We start from the raw sequence: 10,000 nt of genomic DNA on the forward strand, positions 1-10,000 counted from the left end.
GGAGAAAGGAGGGAGGGATAGAGGACGAAAATCGGATATATTAGAGAGAGAGAGAGAGAGAGAGAGAGAGAGAGAGAGAGAGAGAGAGAGAGAGAGAGAGAGAGAGAGAGAGAGAGAGAGAGAGAGAGAGAGAGAGAGAGAGAGAGAAATATGTGATTTGCGATGCTGAAGCGGAATAAAACATTACTAGGCATGATGACTCTTCGAATAAAACAAAAAATCGAATAAAAATCTAAACATGCATTCATCTATGAGCCTGAGAAGAGAGGAAGGGAATGCCACTCCCAGATATCACATGCGGTTCAAACGACATCAAATCGAGACGAAGCTCAAAAATCTCTCCCTCCTGGACATGCCCTTCCCCCTTGTCGTGTGGCGCAAGGGCTGACACGGCCGCTGACGCCCGCCCGCCCTGTCCTCTGCGTGCGGCGAAGAGGCCGGCGCCGATACGCTTTCTCCGGCGTCGGGGAATCGCCAAAGAGGCTGCTGCTGCTTTTTCTTTGTTTCTTTCTTTGCCTCTTTCTTTCTTTGTTCCTTTGCCTTTCTTTTTTAATTATCGTGTTGTGCTTCAAGATGCGGTTTGTCTATCACTTGTCTCTTTTTATCTATTCGTTTGGTTATCTATCATGCTTCTCCCTTCGCTTTTTCTTTCACTTATTCTGATTCTGATTTCCATTCTCACTCTCACTCATTCTTACTATTTATTCCTTTTACTCTCATTCTCTCCCGCTCACTTTCTCTCACTCATCCACACACACTCACTTTTAATCACCTCTTCTCTCCCTTTCCTCTCCCTCTCCCTCTCCCTCTCACTTTCCTCTGCCTCTCCCTTTATCCATCTCTCTTCCTCTTCCTCTCTCTCTTCTTCTTCCTCTCTCTCTTCTTCTTCCTCTCTCTCTTCTTCTTCCTCTCTCTCTTCTTCTTCCTCTCTCTCTTCTTCTTCCTCTCTCTCTTCTTCTTCCTCTCTCTCTTCTTCTTCCTCTCTCTCTTCTTCTTCCTCTCTCTCTTCTTCTTCCTCTCTCTCTTCTTCTTCCTCTCTCTCTTCTTCTTCCTCTCTCTCTTCTTCCTCTCTCTCTTCTTCTTCCTCTCCCTCTCCTTCTTCCTCTCCCTCTCCCTCTCTCTCTCCTTTTCCCCCTCCCTTCCCTATCCCCCTCTCTCTCCCTCTCTCTCTGCCCCCTAAGTAAGCTGGATACGCATGTTCTCATTTCGTCACTGGGAACCTTGAGAACCGCATCGATTTGGGTCTTTTTATGAACCATCAATGTCACTCTATTTCTTGTCATCTACCGTTTCTCTCACCAAACCTACTTTCCCTTCATATCTATCTATCCATTTACCTATTTATCTATCTATCTGTGTATCTACCTCCCTATCTCCAGCCTATCTTTTTACTCTATTCATATCAACCTTTCTATCTAATTACCTATCCATATATATATATATATATATATATAAATATATATATATCTACCTATATATCTGCCTTATTTGCTTTTCCCCCTCACCTTCTTTAAATCTATCTATCTGTCTACCCGCATGTCACACCCTCAATAAATAACACACACACAAACCGTTGCAAATGCACATCGCCGCCAACCCCTTTCCCGGCCGATACCACCCTTGGGGCCACACTTACGACTCCGCAAGAAACGACCACACGCTCGCCACTCCACGCTCACTCACGGCGCTCTCTCCCAAGGTCCCTATAATCGACGATCGCAAACCACAACAGGTGTACAGCCCTTGGCACCCAATGCATTCCCTTTAGTGGTACAGCACTATAAAAAAAAAAAAAAAAAAAAAAAAAAAAAAACAGTAGCAGTGGTTGTAGTAGTAGGAGTGGTAGGAGTGGTGGGAGTGGTGGGAGTGGTGGGGGTGGTGGGGGTGGTGGGGGTGGTGGGGGTGGTGGGGGTGGTGGGGGGGTGGTGGTGGTGGTGGCAATAGTAGTAGTAGTAGTAATGGTAGTGGTAGTAGTAAGAATAACAACCAACAACAATAACAATAATAATAATAATAATAATAATAATAATAATATCAATTTTTTTTTATTTTTTTTTTTACATATTTGCCGCACCGCCAAGCTCCCAATCAGCATAGGCCCCATAAAAGCATGCTCACATATGCTGTAAATACCATGACATAAAACACACGTGATTCCCTCACCTGCCGAAGCCTAAATTAACATTAATATTTTGATCTGGAGGAGGGACGGGCTTGTACAACGCCATTCAGTGGTTGAGGTGATATGTAATATGAGCGAGAGGGAAGGAGAGGGAAGGAGAGGGAGGGAGAGGGAGGGAGAGGGAGGGAGAGGGAGGGAGAGGGAGGGAGAGGGAGGGAGGGAGGGAGGGAAGGAGAGGGAAGGAGAGGGAGGAAGAGGGAGGGAGGGAGGGAGGGAGGGAGGGAGGGAGGGAGAGAAGGAGGAAGGGAGGGAGACAGAGAGAGAGAGAGAGAGAGAGACAGAGAGACAGAGAGAGAGAGAGAGAGAGAGAGAGAGAGAGAGAGAGAGAGAGAGAGAGAGAGAGAGAGAGGTTTTGTGTGTGTGTGTGTGTGTGTGTGTGTGTGTGTGTGTGTGTGTGTGTGTGTGTGTGTGTGTGTGTGTGTGTGTGTGTGTGTGTGTGTGTGTGTGTGTGTGTGTGTGTGTGTGTGTGTGTGTGAGTGTGTGTGTGTGTGCGTGTGGACGGCCCTGTGTATACATGCGTGATCCATCGTGTGTGCGTGGCAGGAGCGGGAGAAGGCTGTAGGCTGGTCATAGGCTCTTTACAGCTGTACAGATGCTCAAGGTTAACAAGGGTCGTGTGTGCTTACACACGGGCAGAGGCGGAGGGAATTAGGAGGGGGTAGGGGAGGGGAGGGGAGGGGAGGGGAGGGTAGGGGAGGGGTTGGGGATGGTGTAGGGAGGGAAAATGAATAGGGGAGAGAAAGGAGAGGGAATAAGCGCACAAATGGGAGGGAAGGGGGAAGGGGAAGGGAGAGGTGAGGGAGAAGGAATAGGGGAAGGAGAGAGGAGGTAAGTAAGAGGGGGAGGGAGAAGGAGAGGGAAAGGAAAACGGAATGTAAGAAGAGAGAGAGAGAGAGAGAGAGAGAGAGAGAGAGAGAGAGAGAGAGAGAGAGAGAGAGAGAGAGAGAGAGAGAGAGAGAGAGAGAGAGAGAGAGAGAGAGAGAGAGAGGGAGAGAAAGAGAAAGGGATAAAGAGAGAAAGGGAGAAAGAGAGAAAGATAGAAAGGGAGAAAGAGAGAAAGAGCCAGGGACACAGAAACAGACTAACGAAAAGAAAAATCCCAGATAAAACGAGCTTCCCCAGCCCGCGTTGTCCCGGCTCCAACCAGCCCATTTCCACGCGCGAGACGAGCCCCGTAACCGAGCTGTTAACAACGCCATTAATTAAGACCGATGCAATTAGCGGCCCCTCGTCAGAGCTGCGCCAAAAGGGACACGTAAATATGCAGCCCCACGCGGCCGCCTCTCGGGACCAGCTTCAGCGGGGATTCGGTTGAAAGCTAAAGGATCATAGTGTTAATGATAGAAAAAAAACAAAGATGATAATGGTAATGGTAATGGTAATGGTAATGGTAGTGGTAATGGGAATGATGGTGGTGATGATGATAAAAATAAAATCTACATACTATAAACACTTAATACTTAATAAAAAAATAAAAAAATCGCAACAAAAAAAAAATAATTAAAAAAATAAAAACTTAAAAAACCAAGCGAAAAAGACAGAAAAGACAGAACTTAAATCAGCAAGCACGTGACCCAGATCCGGCAGGGAAGCACCTGCCGGCGACGCGAGAGGAGGAGGAGGAGGAGGAGGAGGAGGAGGAGGAGGAGGAGGAGGAGGAGGAGGAGGAGGAGGAGGAGGAGGAGGAGGAGGAGGAGGAGGGGGGGGGGAGGAGGAGGAGGAGGAGGAGGAGGAGGAGGAGGAGGAGGAGGAGGAGGAGGTGGAGGTGGGAACGAAGGAGGAGCGCTTTCCACCTTATCTCTCTTCTCCGTCACTCTCCCTTCATTGTTCCCTCTCTTCTTTCCCTCTTTTATCTGTTCTTGTTTATTTCTATTTTTCTCTTTTTACGTTTTTGTTTTCTTTTTTTTTTGTTATTTTATTTTCGTTGTTATTTCCTTCCCCTTTTTCTTTTCTCAGTTATCGTTTTTCGCCTTATTTTCCCCCTTTCCCTCTTCCTCCTTTTCCCTTTTGTTTTTTGTCTCTTCCTCTTTTCACTTGCTCTTTATTCTTCTTTTACTCTTACTTTGACTTTTCCTATTTTCTCTCTCCTCCCTTTCCGCCTCATAACATCTTATTCTCCTCTCCTGCATTTGTTTTTCTTCCTCCTCTCCTTCCCTTCTCTTCACCTCTCCCTCCCCTTCTCTTCACCTCCCCTTCCTCTTCCCTCTCTCCTCCCTTCCTCGTACCATCTCCCTTTTCCCTCCCTCTCCTCTTCCCCTTCACCTACCCCAATACTCTCCTCCCTCCCCTTCCTTTCCGCGAAAATCTCCCCTTCCCTTCCTCCCCCCCTCCCTGTTCCCCTCCGCCTACCCCCCTCCCCTCTTTGTATTCCTTACCCCCCCCCCCCCCCACTGCAGGTGTGGCGGAGACATTTGAGCCGACGCGGGGCGAGGGCAGCCCTGATGACACCCGAGGGAGGGTTCAAGGGAGGGAAGAAGGAAGGAAGGAAGGAATGAGGAGGGGAAGGGAGGGAAGGAGAGAGGGAGGGAGGGAGGGAGGGAGGGAGGGAGGGAGGGAAGGAGGGAATGAGGGAAGGAGGGAGGGAGGGAGGGAGGGAGGGAGGGAGGGAGGGAGGGAGGGAAGGAGGGAGGGAAGGAGGGAATGAGGGAAGGAGGGAGGGAGGGAGGGAGGGAGGGAAGGAGGGAGGGAAGGAGGGAATGAGGGAAGGAGGGACGGAGGGAGGAAGGGAGATAGGGAGGGAGGGAGGGAGGGAGGAGGAGGGAGAGAGTATAATAGCGAGATGAATGGAAGAAGGAAGGAAGGAAGGAGTGAGGGTGGGGGGGCATGACGGGCATGATAAAAGAGAGGAGAAGGAAAGAAGGGAAGGAGGAATGAAGAATGGAAATAAGGAAAGGAGGAAGGAAGGAATAAAGGAAGGGACGGAAGAGGAAGGAAGGGAGGGAGGAAGATGAGAGCGAAGGAGGTCTAGGAACCCACAGGACAAGTTGGCGGTTGCGTGTGCACGCGTGTATGGGGGTGGGGGGGGGGACGGGAGTTGAGGGGAGCCAGCGTACCAGCGTGTTCCGTGCCCTAATGAGTGCCACTTAAGGGCCCCGCAGGAGTGGCTCGACGAAGTGTAGGATCTCGAGGATGCAGGGACGCAGGCCACCGCGCATCCGCTTCTGTACCACAAGGGGGGGGGGGGGGGACTTTCCCCGCTGAGGAAAGGAGGTGGGGAGGGGGTTGGTGTGGGAAGGAGGGGGTTGTATGTGGGGGAGGGGGGAATGTATGTATGTATGTATGTATGTATGTATGTATGTATGTATGTATGTATGTATGTATGTATGTATGTATGTATGTATGTATGTATGTATGTGTGTGTGTGTGTTTTGGCGTGTGCGTGCGTGTACGTGTCCTTGTACGTCTGCGTATACATGCAAGCGTACGTGTACGTGTGCACACACAACACTTACACACACATATACATAAGCGATTCAGCACCCGCCCCTCCTGCCGCCCTCACCCAGCTCATTAAAGTTGACGTAATGATATGTATTAAATTAATTAACCTTTGCGCTCGGTCCGTCTGCAACATGGAACTCCGATGTTGCAATGCGAAGAGCCGATATGCCGGAATATCAAATCTACATGCGCATTAATCAATGTCAATTTCGAATCTGATTTACGAGTTCAAAACCTGTCCCTTTTGAAAGGAATGGAGGCTCTAAGGAACGAGGGGGAGGGGGAGGGGGAGAGGGGTGGGGGAGAGGGGGAGAGGGGGAGAGGGGTGGGGGAGAGGGGGAGAGGGGGAGAGGGGTGGGGGAGAGGGGAGAGGGGTGAGGGAGAGGGGTGGGGGAGAGGGGAGAGGGGTGAGGGAGAGGGGTGGGGGAGAGGGGTGGGGGAGAGGTGTGGGGGAGAGGGGAGGGGGAGAGGGGAAGGGGGAGGAGGAAGGAGGGGAGCGAGGGGAAGGGAGGTGAGAGGAGGGTAGCGGGGAGAGTGGAGGGGAAGGGAGAGTGGAAGGGAAGGGAGAGGAAGGTAAGTGAAGGGAGGAAAGGAGAGGGGAGAGGACATGAGGGGAGAGTGTATAGGGGCGGAAAAGATGAAGAGGGAAAAAAAGATAAAGAACAGGCCATAAATCAAAACAACAATAACAAACCACAGCAACCATATCGAATATCGAAAAAGCCACTGCCCCCCACCCCCACCCCCCACCCCGGTACCCCCCCCTTGCCCAGCTGTGCTCAAAAGAGTTATAAAGCCCCGAATGAGGCTCTGGTGTAATGGCCCTCAAAATTACAGGCCGTCGTTTGCATATGACCGCTGAGCACCTTGCTTGCCTGCTTGCTTGACCGGTCGGCTGTGAGGAAACTGTGGCAGGAAGGCAACAGATGACTGGGTGGGAATTAATTGTTTTTATAATTTTTATTGTTTTTATTATTATCATCATCATTAGCATTGTCACTAATGCTGTTGTTATTATCATTATCATCATCATTATTATTATCACCATTACTATTATAACTACTGCTACTGTCATTATCATCGTTATCATTTTCAGTGTCATTATCTGTATCATTATTAGCATTAGCACTAGCTATCTGATGGTGAGCGTTAAAATAACAGTATCAACAGCATAATTAGAAAAGATTTTTCTTGCACCATAACTATCTGTCACTCTGTCCCAGGGTAGAGACAGATATAAATATGCATAAAAGAGTTACGTATATACTCATTTAAACGACCCACCCTTGTTATTATAGGGATCGGCGCACCATATAGGCACAGCTGTATGGCTCTTTCCCCGCGTCCCCCCCTTCCCCTCCTCCCATTCCTCCCTCCCTCCCAGACCCCTTCTTCACCCCTCTCCTCCCTTCCCCTCCCCTCCCCATCCCCCCAAAAATTCTCATAGACCTAAGCATTACCGACACAGAGGCCCTTCCCCGCGATGACAGCTGATGACTCCATCCTCTCCTCATCAGCCACGCACTGACGGCCGGCGATGACTCAGAGCAATTAGTGCAGATGTTAATGTTGAAAGGGCAATTTCCGGGCCCTGCCAATAACCCGAAGGGGATTTTCATTGCGTTTCGTAGTTAGAGGTCTTGATTTCTTTTCTTTTTCATTTTTGTTGTGTTATCTCGTAGGAAGGTTATCTTTAGGTGTGAATATGTATTGTACTATTTTCTTTTTTCAACCACGTGAATAATAATGAGGATGATGATAGTAACGATGATGATAACAATAATGATAATAACCGTAACGATAATGATAACAACGATAACCATGAGCCCAGGAATCCCCCCCCCCCCCGTTTCCACCCGTTCACCAAAATAAATAAATAAATAAACAAATAAAAATAAAGAAATAAATTCATAAAATAAGTAAAATTAAAAAAGAAATTCATAAAATAAATAAAAATAAAGAAAGAAATTAATAAAAAGTAAAAATCAATCAATCAATCAATCAATAGATGAATAATACTAAATAAACAAACAAATATATAAATAAAAACAAACAAATAAATAAAAAATACAGCTCAAATAAAGCTCAAAATACAGAATTTGAGAGGCCAGAGCGCGGCGAGCGGGCGGCGGGCGGAGTCATGACCTTAGCGCTGCCGACCGCGGGGAGGGTCGGCAGTACCACGAGCGCAAAAACAAAAACAAAAAACAAAACAAGAAAAAAAAGGCACAAAAACCTGGAAACATTTTCTTCTGGGACGCCCGAGAGACCGGAAGCGGAATGGAGGATATGGAGGATATGGAGTGGGGGAGTGGGGGAGTGGGGGAGAGGGGAGAGGGGAGGGGGACGGAAGAAGAGGAGGGAAGAGGGAAAGAGAGGGGGGTTGAGGGCTAAGAGAGGGAGGAGAGGAAACATGGGAAGAGGGAAGTAGAGGTTTAGGGGAAGGAAAGAGGGAAGGTGGGAAAAGGAAAAGAGGGAAAGAGGAAGGAGGAGAGGGAAAAGATAAGAGAGAGAGAGGGAGGGGGGGAGGGAAGGAGGGAGGGAGGGAGAGAGAGAGGGAGAGGGAGAGGGAGAGAGAGAGAGAGAGAGAGAGAGAGAGAGAGAGAGAGAGAGAGAGAGAGAGAGAGAGAGAGAGAGAGAGAGAGAGAGAGAGAGAGAGAGAGAGAGAGAGAGAGAGAGGTGGGGGGGGGAGGAGACGAGAGGTGACGAGAGGAAATCAAGAGCTACCTTCACCCCCCCCCCCCCCGCGCCACTTCCTTTGCTTCCGTCTCCCGCAAGGGAGACGTCGCTCGCCCGGCCGGCGCGGTGCAGCTTGTTCCGGCGGCGGTTTTCCTCTCGGGTTTTGCGATCCCGAAGACGGACATTTTTTTCCCTCTCCGATCCGCGACTCCCTTTCCTCTCGTTCTCTTTTCCTCCATCCCCTTCGCCTCCCCTCTGTTTTCCTGCTCTCTTTCCCTCCCGTCCTCCCCTATTCCCCTTTACACTCTCCTTCTCCCTTCTCCCCTTCCCCTCACTACTTCCCTACCCCACCCTTTTCCCCTTCTTTTCCCCTCCTTCCTCCCTCATTCCACCTATCCCCTTTTCCCTCCCTCCCTTCCACACCCCTTCATCTCCCTCCCTCCCCTCTCTTTACCCCTCAGACTCCCCCCCCTCCCTCCCTCCCTTATCCCCCCAATCAGCTGATTCGGGAAACAAGGTCGAAGTCTCCGTCGCGGTTTCTGCCTGAAGGTCTCCGCCGGATGACCTTCGCCGGAGCCGTGGGACGAGGAAGGCGAGGCGGGACCCCGGCGCTCCGGAGGGACGATCGAGGGGGGGAGGGTGGAGGGGGAGGATGGAGGGGAAGGATGGAGGGGGAGGATGGAGGGGGAGGATGGAGGGGATGGGAGGATGGAGGGGATGGGAGGATGGAGGGGATGGGAGGAGGGAGGGGTTTATTAACGAGAGATAAGGTAGGAGTTGAAGGGATGGGGTGGGAGGAGTGAGGATGAAGGAGGTTGAAAGGCAGGGGCGAGGGATGGAGTCTGCGGGGAGGAGGACTTTGACGGGGACGAGGGATGGCGTATGAGGGGTGAGGGAGGGAGCTGGAGAGAGGGGGACGACTACTAGGGGTGAGGGGTAAGGGAAGGGGAGAGGTGGGAAAGGGCGCGAAGGGTATCAATAACAGCAATAAAACAGGTGCGACCGAGAGATGGGCCGCGAGAGAGAAAGTGTGAGAGATCTTCAGCAAATGTGGAGAGAAAGAGAGGGAGAACACAAGAGGAGATACAGAAAGAGAGAGAAAGGAGGGAGGGAGGGAGGGAGGGAGCAGACGAAAAAGAAGAAGACAAGAGGGAAGAGGAAGAAGAAAGAGGAAAATAAACGGAAGAAAAAAAACGAGGAAGAGGAAGAGGAAGAAGCGAAGAGGAGGAGGAGGAGGCGAAGGGAAGCAGGTCGAGTGATGAATCTAATATGGCCGACGGGATCAGCTGACATTTACGGGAACAATCAGAGCGACTTGATAACCTCCCCCACTCCCACTCCCCCCGCACCACCACTCTTTCAGTTTCACCGGTACTCCAACACCTGATTCAAACCCCGCTATTACCACTTTCTCACTTCTCTACCCCCACCACACTCACGCCCATTCCTCTCCCTCACTCCTCCATACTCCCACTCTCCCGCATCCCCACACACCCCACTCTCCCGAATCCCCACACCCCCACTCTCACCCCTACATCCTCACTCTCCTACCCCCAACTCCCTCCCCACTCCCACACCGACACCCTCCCCCCCGTCTTTCACACCCCATTCCCCCCACCTAACCTCCCCTCTTCCCCGTCATCAACCTGCGAGCGCCTGTATCCGAGGACTCGGTGTGTGAGTGCCGTTTCTGGGTTT

General features: G+C 50.6%; 1 pseudogene; it reads left to right on the forward strand.

Annotated features, from left to right (window-relative positions):
• Positions 1–1,579: 1,579 nt before the first annotated feature.
• The window catches only part of LOC125038069, a 32,426-nt pseudogene continuing 24,005 nt past the window's right edge, over positions 1,580–10,000 (forward strand).

This window comes from Penaeus chinensis, chromosome 24 (assembly GCF_019202785.1).
Source record: "Penaeus chinensis breed Huanghai No. 1 chromosome 24, ASM1920278v2, whole genome shotgun sequence".
Lineage (NCBI taxonomy): Eukaryota > Metazoa > Arthropoda > Malacostraca > Decapoda > Penaeidae > Penaeus > Penaeus chinensis.